The sequence below is a fragment of the Thermobia domestica genome, chromosome 6 (genome assembly GCF_964235325.1).
Source record: "Thermobia domestica chromosome 6, izTheDome1.hap1.1, whole genome shotgun sequence".
NCBI lineage: Eukaryota > Metazoa > Arthropoda > Insecta > Zygentoma > Lepismatidae > Thermobia > Thermobia domestica.
In genome coordinates, this window is record NC_137459.1 from 263,924,496 (window position 1) to 263,940,120 (window position 15,625).

At 35.2% G+C, this 15,625-nt stretch overlaps 1 pseudogene; it reads right to left on the reverse strand.

The window, feature by feature from the left end:
• Window positions 1–677: 677 nt before the first annotated feature.
• On the reverse strand, window positions 678–1,788 carry LOC145687529 (ribosomal protein S6 kinase alpha-5 pseudogene; annotated as a pseudogene).
• Window positions 1,789–15,625: the final 13,837 nt, after the last annotated feature.

Here is a 15,625-nt window from a genome sequence, read left to right on the forward strand (position 1 = left end):
AATTTAACTAGTTCTTACTTTGCAATGGTAGTTAAATATCTTTCCTTATCAACGGTATCTAGTCGTCCTTCTCCTCTGGGTGGAAATCGACCTTCTATTTGACTCTTACTCAAACCACTCCATTCACCACAAATAACGAAAGGAAAGACGGAAGACAATATCCTCTCAAAAGAATTAATAACGTATTCAAATAAGACAAAACAAAGTGGAGTGATCGATTTTTCATCCATCTCTCTGCAAACCAACGATCTGGTAATTGGCGTAGTTAACCAAAATCATTCTCTTTCAATACTTTCTTCTTTAATACCAGAATCGAATATTTGCATCGGTAATTAAAGTAAATTCATTGATTTTTAACGACTCCACCTTCCTGCCCCACTTTCCGACATTAACGAGAATATATCAGTTCACCCTTTTTTATACTTTCCAGATATATTCGTTATTGATAATTGTTAAACTTGGTCTCCTTTTAAACGCACAAAGCAAAAGTCAAACGAATTTCCTAACACACCGATAGAACAAACTCGTGGTCGTGCAGCGAATCCACGCTTCCTCATGGTCACGTAAGCCTCAAGCAGACATCTTCACACCGTGGCAATGCCGAGCGTAACTCACCGGACGGGAGTCCGCTTCGTTCGGATGAAAGAAGAAAACAGTGTTGCCGTCTGAAAATACTATTACAATTTTCCACCTTTAAGTAGTTCCAATACTAGGCCAGTGTGAACCTCCTCGTGGTAGACTTCATGCAATTGTACAATGTTCGGACGTCCTTGGCAGGCTCGAAACAAGTTAATTTCTTGCGTGCAATCTATTTTGCGGCTAACAATTTTCACTGCATATTCTTGGCCTATTTGTTTATGAACGCATTTGCGGCAAACCGAGAAGATATTATCACCCAGGATACCTTCCCGAAAATCAATGTCGTAATTATGGAAAAAACGGGGAATTCTTAAATCTGCTGGCGACGATATTCGTGGTTCTTGGTCTTTTATAAGGAGAAGGACGGAGAAGATCATCACTGATCACATTTTCACTAAATAACATGGAGGGCGATATGTAGGAGTATACCTTAAATATCCTATCAAAATTAGGAACCACTATAGTAGGAGAATCTGTTGGCGTCATTCTCGCAAATTCGTCTGAAAAATTGCTCACATCTAATTCGTCTGTAATCTTTGGGACAAATGGAGCAGGGATCTTCTTTTCAACCAAATCATTCCAATTTACGCTCTTAAAGAACGGATGTCTCCTCAATTCCTCGGCATCATCAAGTCCACCGCCTAACCTCTTACGAGGGTCTTTGATCAAATGCTTAAAAATTAAATCTGCAACCTCAGGAGATAGATCGTCTGGTATTGGTGGATCAATCTCTAGGATTCTCCTGGATATTTCTTGTTGTGAATGTCTTTCTCCCTCAACAGTGAATGGAGAAGCACCAGTCAACAGTTCATACGTAAGAACACCTACACTTCACCAGTCCACAGCAATCTCTCTTCCTGACTCACCACCGCGTACGACTTCTGGTACCATATATTCAATGGTACCACAAAAGTAATATGCCTTGTGTTCCTTTTCCTTTTCATGAGGAACAAACTCTTTACTCAGACCAAACTCCGCCAGAACAATATGACCCTGAGAGTCCAGAAGCATATTCTCAAGTTTGATATCACGAAAAGTTATTCAAAACTTGTGAAGATGTTCTCAAGCCAGAATAATTTCTCCAATATATATTCGTTCAATTAGAGTCCGAACTTTAATTTTCTCTTTTGATATATTATTGCAGTGCATTGCAAAAACGAAAATTATATATTGAGACTTCTTCCATCAGATCATAATATCTTTCAATAAAGACTCTCATCACACTTTAGTTTTGATTTGACTTTCTACTGCAGAGGACAAGAAAATACATACCACTGCCATCTGTGACTAGTAATGCTTTTTCAATAGATGCTTTCGATGGTCTGTTATATTTTTCAGTATGGTGTGTTTTCGCGTTTTAGTCTTCTAACGTCAGAATCAAAAATATTAAAATTTAAGAATATTTATACATATCGTTTCACATTATACTATTTCACTGATTCATGGAGAAATTAACAACAGGAAATAACACACATATGGTTCTTTCTAGAGATCTTTAATGTGAAAAGGAACTGCAAATAAATGATGATAAGATGTAAGAATATAATAGTGATTATCAATTTCTGATATGCTGCACGTAACCATCTAAACGAATTGTAAACATATTTGAACTTCAATCTAATACAATAATTTGTGATAAAGGTTCCTTTTGTGTAACCATAAATCAATTTTGTCTTCAGTATAATCAATAGAAAAGTATAAGTAAGGATAAGATAGTTTAACCTTTGAAATGGTTTCACTGTATCTATTTATGCATTGCTTGCAATGGTGTAATCGATGGATGCTCTCTCTTCTGAAGGAGAACATTTAGATGGCATTCCAGTTTCCTTTCTTAATATTAACTACTCCCTCGTTCGTTCGCTTTCGTGTATTAACTATCACCATTTCTGCTTTTCTTTTCATATATAGTTGTAAACATGGCACATGTAAATTGACACTTTCTCCAACCGTTGACAATTTCATTTAATAACGTGTTTTAACAAGGTTTAATTTGCCTTGACTTACTACAAAACAGCACCAGTAAAACCTTTCTACTTGCTTCTCAAGATAGTCATCTTTTTTAAATAATATTACTTTCCAAATATCCGTGAACATAGTATAACTTCAAAATGAAATACTTTTGAACTTCCTTGTATCTTCACTGCGATGTAAGAGCAGCATCCTAACAATGATACGGTAGTAAAATCGTTAGTACCAAACCTCAGATACAGGATTATTACTAATCCCATACGTTCTTTCGCATTGGGAAATCATAAGTTTTTCTAAAAGACTGAATTTTTCACGAAGTGCAATACGGTTGACAGTTTCAAACTAAATATTCACTGATGATATGAGATAAATGAAGGGAGTACGGTAAGAAAGCCCTTTTTTGCTACTAAAGTCATAATAAATATTAAATGTTTGCAGAAAAGAAAACAAATATACTTGCTCATTTGGTTACTGCTTGCACATTGAAAATTGAGTGTGCAGCGTTAACCATTCTTCAACTGGTTTTACGTAGTTTTAAGCTGTATACACGGCCAACGATACTGAAATGGTATCGAAGGTGCAAAAGAGGTCTAAGGATTTAGAATTTGCCTTATATTCAATTTATTCAAAATTGACATTTTCTTAAGGGTTACGTTTACTAATGTCTTCCACTTAATTTGACTTCTTCCTCTAAGTCTTAAAGCTTAGACTTAGCAGTTAAAATTATACTATTTCTGGTTCATTTGTGGGTAAGAGGTAAGCGTACGCGGTTTTTGGCGCTAAAGACCCGGCATCATTTTCGGCCGGAACCTATTGTGGTACGAATTCCACGTTTCTCCATAGGTTCCATACCATATTGCTACGCTACGGAAAAGACCGTTAACGTCAAGATTACGTCTTCGGTTGCTGAATTTTAATTTGTTATGGTAATATATTCAAGATTCTACTCAATTCTTGCTTCTGATGCAGTGGTATATTTTTCAGTAGCGAGTATATTCGCTTTTTCTCTTCCAAATTTAAAAACAAAGATAGTCAAATATAACAATTCGTGTATATAAAGTTTCAAATTATGCTATTTCACATATTGATAGAGGTATTTGCAAAAGATAAAACACATTGTTTTTTTTCTCTTGATAGATTTTATCTGAATCTGAATTACCGATGAATGATTATAAGATGGAAGAACATATAAGTGATTAAGCATTCGTGATATCTTTCACTCAACAATTAAACAACCTACACACATGTTTGAACTTCAATATAAAAGTCTAATTTGTCATATAACTATAATTTCTCCTAAATACGTTTTATATAATCATAGATCGCATTCGTCATTATTATATCCGTTTGAAAACTATATATTTACTTAAAAGAATCCAAGCTTTGGCATTGTTTTGAATGTAGCGATTTATACATTGCCTGAATTTATGAAAAAGATAAGTATTTTCTCGTTTGATGTAGATTATTGAAATAGCATTAGTAGCTTTTCTTTCTTGCTGTATGTCAATCCCTCGTTCGTGGCCTTTCGTGGAATTTCTGTCCGCATTTTTCTTTTCTCTTTTGATATATAATTAGAGTGTTGTGAAAAATGACAAATTTATCTTGACACTTCTTCCAAAAAAATAATAATAATATATATATTGAGAAACGTCTGTTAGAAATTTATATGATATAGTTTGATTAGTAAAACACAATGAAACTCTACTAAATTTTGACACTAGTAATCATTTTTTAATTAATATTACTTTTGCAAAATGCCATCCAACATATTCAAACGTGAAAATCAAATGCGTCTGAACTCTTCGTATCGTCATAGGAGTGTAAGAGCAACGTCCTAAAATGATAAGAAAGAAAAATTGTTACTATCAAACAGCAAAAAGTGGATGAACACGAATGCTATACATCGTCTGCCAGTTTAGAGTACCAAATTTCGCTGAAACACTTAATGGTTCACGGGGAGCAATACGGTTGACAGCTAAAAAGTAAATATTCACTGAATATTTGAGATGATTAAAAGAAGAAAAATTTTAAAAAGTCACCATTACCTTATAAAGATCAAAGTAACTTTTCAAACTTTTTTAAAACCAAATCAACATACTTACCCATTGGCTATCTACTTACATATATTAAGAATTAGTTAAACACTGATAAACCTTTTTAGAACTGGTTGTCGCACCGTTTGATATAATCTGCACTATCCCTAAATCTGAAATGACTTCTAGGGTACAAGAGGTATGTAAAGGGTAACTTTAAGCTCTATGTTCTGTTTTTTGCGATTAGATATTGTGTTAAGATTTACTTTTACTGAAGTCTTTCAAATGCACTTGACTTCCTCCTGTAATACTTTGATGTTAGACGTAGTACCTTAAATTATTGTTTTTTCGGAATTCCCCCGTCGATAAGGGATTAGAATACACTCCTTTGACGTGAAAGACCCGGCTTTAGTTCTTGGCGAAGGTTGAAGTAGTTCTGAATCTATGTTAATGAGTAGTTCTTGTCTAATATATCCTCGCTACGTAAAGGGACGTTAAACTCAAGATTAATATTATATTTTTTTCGGTCTTTAAGATTCCACTTACTTAAAGAATGTCCGCAAGAATATCTTAAAAAAGTTGGTTGTGATATTGCAGTATATAATTTAGTAGGGAGTATTTTGCATTATAATATTTTAATGTCAATTACAAAGATATACAAATGTTCTAATAGTGCACGTAAACATGTAAAGCACCTTTACACCTGTTTCAACTTCAATCGCATTTTCTAATGTGTCATAAAACTATACTTTCCCGTAAATTGTTTTTGTTTAATCACAAATCACTATTATCATCACTACTATCAAAAGAAACTATACATATAGATAAAACATCTTAACCTTTGATATAGTTCGGAGTGTGTGGATAGATAAAACATCATTAACGATTAAGTTACTAGCCTTAATATAATTACCAACTATACGATACGTATTGTTTCTGTTTTTAATAAAAAAAACACTACTACCATAGTTGGCATGATCAACCTCTTCCAGTGCCCCTTCTTTAACCAGAACTTCGACTTGTTCATAAACATTTTTTCTTTATTTTTGGGAACTGGGAAAGGTGTATCTTTGAACGGTTTATTCTCTTTCAAATAGAGTCTCCCAATAAACCCTTTGATGCACCCAACGCGCTCAGAAATTACATCTGAGCATTTCTCTTTCATCGAGTCGATAAACGCGGTAACCTCAGGAGTTTAGTACTTCCACGAGTCTGGACCCAAACTGTGATTCTCCACCTGTGCAATACCGTGGTTAAATACCCGTGTGTTACCCTGAGACACTTTCGATAATCCCGAAGACTGGTCAATGGCTGGAATTTTTTATTTCGATGAAGTATTTTATAAAAGTTCTCTGATTGTTCTAAGTCCACGTCCGAGGCATCAGACTCACTGCTATCCAAGTTCGAAACAATATTCTTATGTTCATTATCATCCACGAAACCAGTCATTTCGAAGCACTAGCATCTCCTGATCTCTCAAAACCACTATGATGATTTGAAGGTTCAATCTCTTTATTTTCCTTTCTATTTTTTCTTTCTTCGACGACTCCCCCTCTTTTTCATACTGTCCTCATCACAAGTTGCCCAGAGTTTGGAAAGTCTTTAGCCGATGAATCCGAATTTTGAACACTAACAACGTTATCCAAGATCAAAGCATTAGCTGATGAAGGATTGACATCTAATACTGATTCTGAAGTTCTTTTGTTATTAAGAGTTTCAGTATTTAAAACCCACTTCGAAGAATCACCGTCTGGCCAAGGCACATTTTATTTGCACCAACCTCATTAACTCGGTAAGAATCTTCCAAACCATAACATCTTCTATCAGAATCCGAAAGCACTACATGTCCCATAGATGGAGATCCCCGAAAGGACATTTCACTCGCGCCACCAAGTCTTTCAGTCGTAAATTGAACACGAAAGTAACTATCTTGTATTCTTGTTGTTCCAGAATTCCAACTATTCGGATAGTCATTGTTGGACATTTCATGTACAAAACTTGTATCCCATCGGATAGAGTGCCGTAGACGTTGTTCCGTTCTGAGTTAATTACACCCAAATTCTCGCCATAAAGTAAACGAGAACTGGATATTCCTATTGCACCTTCAGAACTTTCAAAATTATCAGCTTGCCCTGTAGAACCACTAATTCCAGGTCTTAAGTTCGGTAAGTTCGCATACATTGCTTTCCTCCCACATGAAATTCCATTTACACCACCTTGTCCATTTGGACTCACTGATGATGTACCATAAACATTTCCTGATGTCTCTGTAATTGAATTCTCATGTGATGAATATTGGCTCCTGGACATTTCATTCGCACCATGTATGCCACTAGTCGATGGTTCTGATTGATAACCATCCGCAATATAAGATAACGTATTCTCAATAGGATTTCCAAATTCCACTTCAGAATCTATGATCGCTCGAAGTTGTCCTAGCTGGATTTCATGCGCTGCACGTATCTCCAAAATCCTCGATTCAGCATCCACTATATCCAAATTGCATTGAATTCCCTCGTCACGCAAGCCATAGTTAAAAATGTCCTCATAGTTGAAGATTGAAACCATCTTATCATCAATAGTTCCAACTTGACTTCGTACACGATGATCCTTGACATCCTTCGATCTCAACTGGCCGTCACGAGATACACACTTAAACCCTTTTGGATGGAAAATGGATTGACGAACAGTCTTCCTAAAATTCAAAGCAACCCTACGCTTGCCATTGCGGAAAACCAAAACATTTTTGGAATAATCGATAACTGAATTCGTCGAATGCAAAAATTAAGTTCCAAGTAAGCACTTACAAGGCATCAGGTCAACTACCTTCAAACAAACTCTTTCAAAGTGCCCCGAAAGATTTAATGTCAACAGAATTTCTGTATTCGTAGAAAAATACAACCCAGAAGGGGCATTCAATAACTTTTCTTGCGTTATAGAAATCTTGTCTTCTGATCCGCAAGCACAAACTAAGTCTACTCGAACGATGTTAAAACTCGAACCTTCATCAATGCATATGTCCGTCATCTGGTTTTTAATTCTCCCAAAACGAAAGATGCAACGGTATTGTCCATCTCCAAAGGAATCTGCGATGGAGCTGATCTCGTTTCACGTCTAGGCTGAGAGAAGGATATAGGACCCCTGGAATCCCGAAAATCAAGAGATTTTCCCATCAATCGACTCGATTTATTTTCATAAAAGGTTAATCTAATATTTTCTGACAAAGTGCCATTCACCGTGGTTTCGTGCTGATATGTTCTTTTATTATGATAACTAGATACCAGAGTATTTGATTTTTTCCTAAAATTACCCACTTCCTTATTGTAATCTACCTGATCTCTAAAACTCAATACATGTTTTTTTCTGCTATTTGCAATAACTCCATACGCGTAGTAGGTATATAGTTATTCAACATTCTAAATTTCTGATTTGGGTTCATCCCACACAATAATATTCACTAATTCTAATTCTGGACCTTCAAACCCCAATACATTCATAGCAATGATAGCCGATCTAACATAATCATTGATTTGTTCGGATAATTTTTGTCTTCTATAAACATAATCGGAAACAAACGAATGTCTACTGACAGGAATAACAAAATTATTTAACAACCTTTCTCTTAAATTACACCAATTTATATTATTATTAATGGCAAACAAGATTTCCCTCAATAATGAGCTTGTACATTTGGCAAATATAACAGTTAACACCATACCGAGGGAATAGCTTGTCTCTAATAGCATTTCTTCGATCCTTAATAATAAATCAAAAACTAGCTGTTTATTACTCCCATCTGTTATGGCTGTATTCTTGAATCTCAACTCAAGAGTTTCACTGTTTCTCTTAAAAGCATATTTTATCATTAGATTATGTTCAATGCTAGTTAAGTCTTGTCGGTTACTACCACCCAAAGTACCCGGTTCTGTGCTATGTCTCTCATCACCCTTGTTCACAGGCTGAAAAACGGGAGAGCTTTCGGAAAAGAAATTCTTATAAGCGACACTCTTTGATAATAATCACGAAGATTGAGATATTTATTGGTACCATTATCTCCAGCATTCTCAACAGCACTATCACTCGAAGAATCTCGATACACCAATCCCGTATGCGTGGATTGCCTCAATGGAGTCTCAAAGGAAACTTGTCTTAAATCTCTTTGTGACTCACGCAAACTAGAAGCATTAGCCAGTCTACTAAAGCCATAGCTAATAGAACGCAAGCTCTCATTATTTCTCCCCGAACTCCTACTTTTTTCCATAGAAACCCGTCTAGCATATAGACTTCCATGTGTTGTCGGAGTAAGAGACATACTCAATTGCCTAAAATCTGAACGCAAATAAGCTTCAAAATAACCCGTTCTATCACGCGTTCCTAGTTCCGAATACCCTTCAGGTATATCAATACTAACATACTCTGATCGATTAGCCATCATAGACATTCAAAGATATATTTTTTATATATATTAATACAAGAAGTATACAACAGGTTATCATAAACAAATTTAACACCAGTCTAACTACGGACACTACGACAAAACCAGGAGAACCGGAATGGATCAAAGCTAACGAGCAAGAATTGACTTTAAGTATGTTTGGTTCTCTGAAAGAAAGACTTCCAATTGTATGTAAAACTTCCTTGGTATTGCTTTTTAAAAAAGTAAGAAGATTAGGATTGGGTTTGCTGTTTGTAGATAGGGGAGAGACAGAGAGAGAATTCTTATGTTTGATTGCCTCAAGGTCGCTTGCGAGTTGAGTGCCTCACCTGACGCGATCGTAGCGCCGTTTGGCTTCGTGGGTTCGCTCGGCCGTTTCGGCGGTGAACTGATCGATTTGTGCCCAAGGAGGGAGGATGTCTATGGTCTACTCGTGTATTCCGTGGTCTAACAAATACGCCTATTAATGGGTCGTGTTGAATTCAATCTTGACTTGACCAATTTTGTAGCGTTCCTATCCGCTGTCAGCGCCAAACTCGATGCCAAGAGGTCAACATTCATGGATTTAATAGTCTCAAGATATGTTGACCTGTCAACAACACCCCAAGCGCAACCACAGAAGGATCCACGAGGATGGACGCCACTCGGTGGTACTCAGTGAAGACCGCAGCCAAGGAAAGATAATTCAGCATTTATTCAATTAGCAAATATTAAAACACCAACCATAACATTTATATCCATTAAGTAATAACAACAAACATTTCACTTAACAATTTTTATTTACAATATATATATCAGATATCGAATGGTAATACAATATTCATCGGCGGTTTGTGTCTAGTAAGTAGAAATTCTCAATCTCGAATTAATTTACGTGAACTAATAAAAATATCAATTATCATAATTCGGTTGTAATTTCAATCTGAAATTTATATATAAAAATCCAGATTCCTGAAATTCAAAGGAGCCAAAATCTGGGGGGAGTGAACTTTAAACCTCAGATCCATCCAAAGGAACAATCTTGGATTAACTATTTTTAAATGGTTACTTTAATTGGAATCCAACTAAGATAATTTAGCAGTCTTGCCTCACCACATAGGTCTTTCGTAATCGGCATCACTTTGAATCTCCCGACAAAGAAAAAATCTTATTTCGATGCCAATCAGGCTGAAATTATTCCAACAACTAACAAATGTATTCAATAGCCACTATATGGCTTACAGCCCATTTCATTAAATGCTGAATTATCAAATGCAACCGAAATTTGATGCATAAATTTAATAAAGCACTAGATCTTAAACGTGACTCATATGGAGACAATCAGACAACCCACAAACATATAGCATACACATAGGACAACCAACTAGAAAATTAATTAAATGACACTCACCTCACACTGACTCCATTATTATAGTTACCTTTGTATATCCTTGGTTTGAACAGCATTTCGACTTACGCAAAGTTTAAAAAAATACTTTGTTATTGCTGTGTTAAATTGCTTCCAATTTCCGACCAAGACTTAGGTCAATTGAAGCAAGCAAAGTAAAATTTCTTATGTTTTTGTCATGCGACCAGTAGACCAGTTAGCTCTCTCTTTCAACAAGAACAACAAAAATCTTAGCACAATAAATAAACCAGAACAACGCTAATAATACTCAGGCCCAATTTTCATCACTTTGTATGTTCGAGCAATTAGCTGTTCTTCGATATCCCACCTTCGCATTCCACCACTTGGTCAGCAGAACTCTCACAATACAAAGAGCGAGAGAGCTTTGACACGGTAGTACGACCAAGCTTATTTTTAACAAACCAAATTAACTTCTGCTCACACTTGCATCTCCTCCATCGGCATTCCACTATTTAGTCAGATTGTAAAAAGAGCATACACAACGAATACTACGGGAAAAAATACATACGGAGACAAATACTTTACGAGGATTAAGCCATCTAAGGCAGGATATCCAAGACAATTCTTTCTTGAATCTCCCCCATTCACATTCCACCATTCAGGAAATTTAAACTAATTAAAACTAATATTTTTTGATTAAGAAAATCCAAAGATTGTGCCAAACTTAGGCAAAAAGATTCCAAACCTAAGATCTAAAGTACTTTCCAAATTCCGCATTTTAACAAAAACCTTTAAACCTGGTTCAAATATAAAGAGAGGCTACTAAATAAACTTCAATCTTAAAGAACATTTTAACTATGTTCACTTATACAGTTTCGTCAATTCCCGGTCAACGTGACACTCAACTTCTCACAGTGCTTCTTTTTAGAAAAACACACGAAACAAATACACAGCACAAACTCCTTATTCTTGCTTCCAATGTAAATTCCACACCAAATCCTCACTGAAAAAAACAGGAAACTGTAAATCAAGTCAAGATTGAATTCAACACGACCAATTAACAGACGTATTTGTTTGACCACGGAATACACAAGTAGACCAGGGACATCCTCTCTCCTTGGGCAAATCATGACAAACAGGACAGTTATGTACAATAGTGCATCAAGAACAAAATACTGAGAGAATATAAACGTCGCTTTAATGCAGAACCATTCGTAATGGAGTAACAACATTTAGTGGCTATCTACAAACTACATTTAAAAACCTGAAACTAATGAAGTAGCAGAGAATGTTTAAAAATCGAAGCTACCACAATATATCACATTTAAACAGTGATACGGTTGCATCTATTATATTCTATTTTTCTTCATTTATTTCTGAATAGACAATAATTTACATCCAAACGCTTAAACTAGAAGTACTGTATATAAAAACTCCTTCTCTCTCTTGCTGCCAAGAATGAAAAGCCTCCAACAAAAATTACATAACCTCTAACTGTTTTCGTAAAACAAGTAATTTCTTCTTTTTCGTGTTTATATCCGCCATTTTTTTTATTTTATGCAGTCTTTTTGCTCTGGAATAGAAAAGCAGGCTGTGTTCCATGCGTACACATTGCTTTTTTTATATACATCCCACACTTTCTAGGGCCAAACACACACACTCATATTTAAACTTACACACGACCACCTTTAGATAAATACAAACCAAACAAAGGACAATCATCAATGAATAATTATTAAGACCAAAGTGATTTAATACTAATATGCATCCTAACTTTCACTAGGAATGATGAGGTCCTTATTTATCTATCTGCAAGTACAAAACATTTTTCTTTATAAACAATCCACAAACACTAGTATCCAATAAATCCTCTACGAGATCTAACAATTTTTAACATTCCAAGGAAGAAGAGAGAAAAAAAATATTCTTTGCTTAGCCTCAATTTCTCAAGTATTAGTACTCAAATATATTCCTGAAATTCAAAGAAGCCGAAATCTGAGGGGGGGGGGAATAAACTTTAAACCTCAACTACATCCAAAGGAAAAATCTGGGATTAACTGTCATTCAAATAGTTACTTTTGTCTAGAATCCAACTAAGTTAATTAAGCAGTCATGCGTCACCTCATAGGTCTTTCGTAACCGACACCACATTGGCTCTCCCTAAAAAAGAGAAAGCAATCTTATTTCGATGCCAATCAGGTTTAAATTATTCCGAAAACTAACAAAGATATCATTAAACTCCACAAAATGGCTTACAGCCCATTTCACTAAATACTGAATTATCAAACGCAATCGAAATTTCATTCACAAAATTAATAAATTACTAGATTTTAATCGTGACTCGAATAGAGACAATCAGATAACCCACAAACATATAACATACACATAGGGCAACCAACTAAAAATTATTAAATGACACTCACCTCACACTGACTTCATTATCATAGTTACCTCTGTATATCCTTGGTTTGGACAGCATTTCGACTTACGCAAAGTTTTTTTTAAAAAAAACTTTCTTATTGCTGTGTTAAATTGCTTCCAATTCCCGACCAAGACTTAGGTCAATTGAAACAAGCAAAGTAAAATTTCTTATGTTCTTGTCATGCGACCAGTAGACCAGTTAGCTCTCTCTTTCAACAAGAACAACAAGAATCTTAGCACAATAAATAAACCAGAACAACGCTAATAATACTCAGGCCCAATTTCCATCACTTTGTATGTTCGAGCAATTAGCAGTTCTTCGATATCCCACCTTCGCATTCCACCACTTGGTCAGCAGAACTCTCACAATATAAAGTGCGAGATACGTTTAACACGGTAGTATGACCAAGCTTATTTTTAACAAACCAAATTAACTTCTGCTTACACATACATTTCCTGCATCGACATTCCACCATTTAGTCAGATTGTAAAAAGAGCACACACAACGAGTACTACGGGGAATAATACATTCAGAGACCATTACCTTGCAAGGATTAAGCCGTCTTAGGCAGGATATCCAAGACAGTTCTCTCTTGAATCTCCCTTATTCACATTCCTCCTTTCAAGAAATTTAAGCTAAATGAAACTATTTTTTTTTCTCTTTTTTTGATTAGGGAAATCCAAAGATTGCGCCAAACTTAGGCGTAAGTGTCTCATGTGACTTTCTTACGTATGTCACTCACAAAACATTCTTTACCTTGTCAAATGACAAAAGGATTCCAAAACCAAGATCTAAAGTACTTTCCAAATCCAGCAGGTTACCAAAAACTTTAAAAGCTGGTTCAAAAATAAAGAGAGGCTACTAAATAAGCTTCAATCTTAAAGAAAATTTTAACTGGGCTCACTTATACAGTTTCGTCATTTTCCGGTCAACGTGACACTCATCTTCTCACAGTACTTCTTTTTAGAAAAACACACGAAACAAATACACAGCACTAACTCCTTATTCTTGCTTTCAATGTTAATTCCACACCAAATCCTCACTGAAGAAAGCAGAAAACTATAAATCAAGTCAAGATTGAATTCAACACGACCCATTAACAGACGTATTTGTTAGACTACGGAATACACGAGTAGACCAGGGACATCCTCCCTCCTTGGGCAGAAATCGATCAGTTCACCGCCGACAAAGGCAAGCGAACCTACGAAGCCAAACGGCGCTACAATCGCGTCAGGTGAGGCACTCAACGCGCAAGCAACCTTGAGGCAATCAAACATAAGAATTTTTTCTCCCTCTCTCCCCTTATCTACAAACAACAAACCCAATCCTAGTCTTCTTACTTTTTTTTAAAGGCAATATCAATGAAGTTTTACATACACTTACAAGTCTTTCTTTCAGAGAACCAAACATACTCTCACATCATAGAAACTTATTCCTTTTTTCTTTTTTTATTTTTTTTCTTTCCCATCCTATTGTATCGAGATCGTTACACGATGAATTATTATAAGATGGAACAATATATAAGTGATTAAGCATTCCTGATATTTTGCATTAATCAATTAAACAACCTACATACATATTTGAACTTCAATTTAAAACTCTAATTTGTCATATAACTATAATTTCTCCTAAATACTTTTATATAATCATAGATCGCATTCATCATTATTATATCCGTTTGAAAACTATATATTTACATAAAGTATTCTAAGCTTTGGCATTGTTTCGAGTGTAGCGATTTATACATTGCCTGCATTTATGAAAATGAGAAATATTTTCCGTTTGAATTAGAAGATTGAAATAGCATTAGTAGCTTTTTTCTTTCTTGCTTTATGTCAATCCCTCGTTCGTGGCCTTTCGTGGATTTTCTGTCCGCGTGTTTCTTTTCTCTTTTGATATATTATTAGAGTGTTGTGAAGAATGACACTTATAAATTGAAACTTCCTCCAAATAATAATATATATATTGAAAAACGTCTCTTACAAAATTATATGTTATAGTTAACAGTACAAAATGCAAGAAAATACTCTCTATTGTATTTTGACATTAGTATTGACTTTTTAATTAATATTACTTTTGCAAAATGCCCTTCAAAATATTCAAACGTCAGAAACAAATGCGTCTAAACTCGTCGTGTCGTCATAGGAGTGTAAGAGCAAGCTCCTAACAATGATAAGAAAGAAAAATTGTCACTACCAAACAGCGAAAAGTGGATTAACACGAAAGCTATACATCCTCTGCCAGTGGGGAGTACCAAATTTCGCTGAAACACATAATTCTTCAAGATGGGCAATACGGTTGACAGCTAAAAAGTAAATATTCACTGAATATTTGAGATGATTAAGAGAAGAAAAACTAAAAATTCACCATTACCTTATAAACAGCAAAGTAACATTTCAAACTTTTTAAAAAACCTAATCAACATACTTAGTCATTGGAATACTACTTACATATATTAAGAATTAACTGTACACTGATTACCCTTTCAATAACTAGTTGTCGCACCGTTTGATATTATCTGCACTATTCATGAAACTGAAATGACTTCTAGGGTACAAGAGGTATATAAAGGGTTACATTAAGCTCTATGTTCTGTTTGATCCGATTGGACAGTTTGTTAAGATATACTTTTAGTGAAACCTTTTCAATCCATTTGACTTCATCCTGTAATACTTTGATTTTAGGCTTATTACCTTAAATTATCTTTTATCGGAGTTCCCCCGTGGGTAAGGGATTAAAGTACACTTCTTTGACGTGAAAGACCCGGCTTTAGTTCTTGG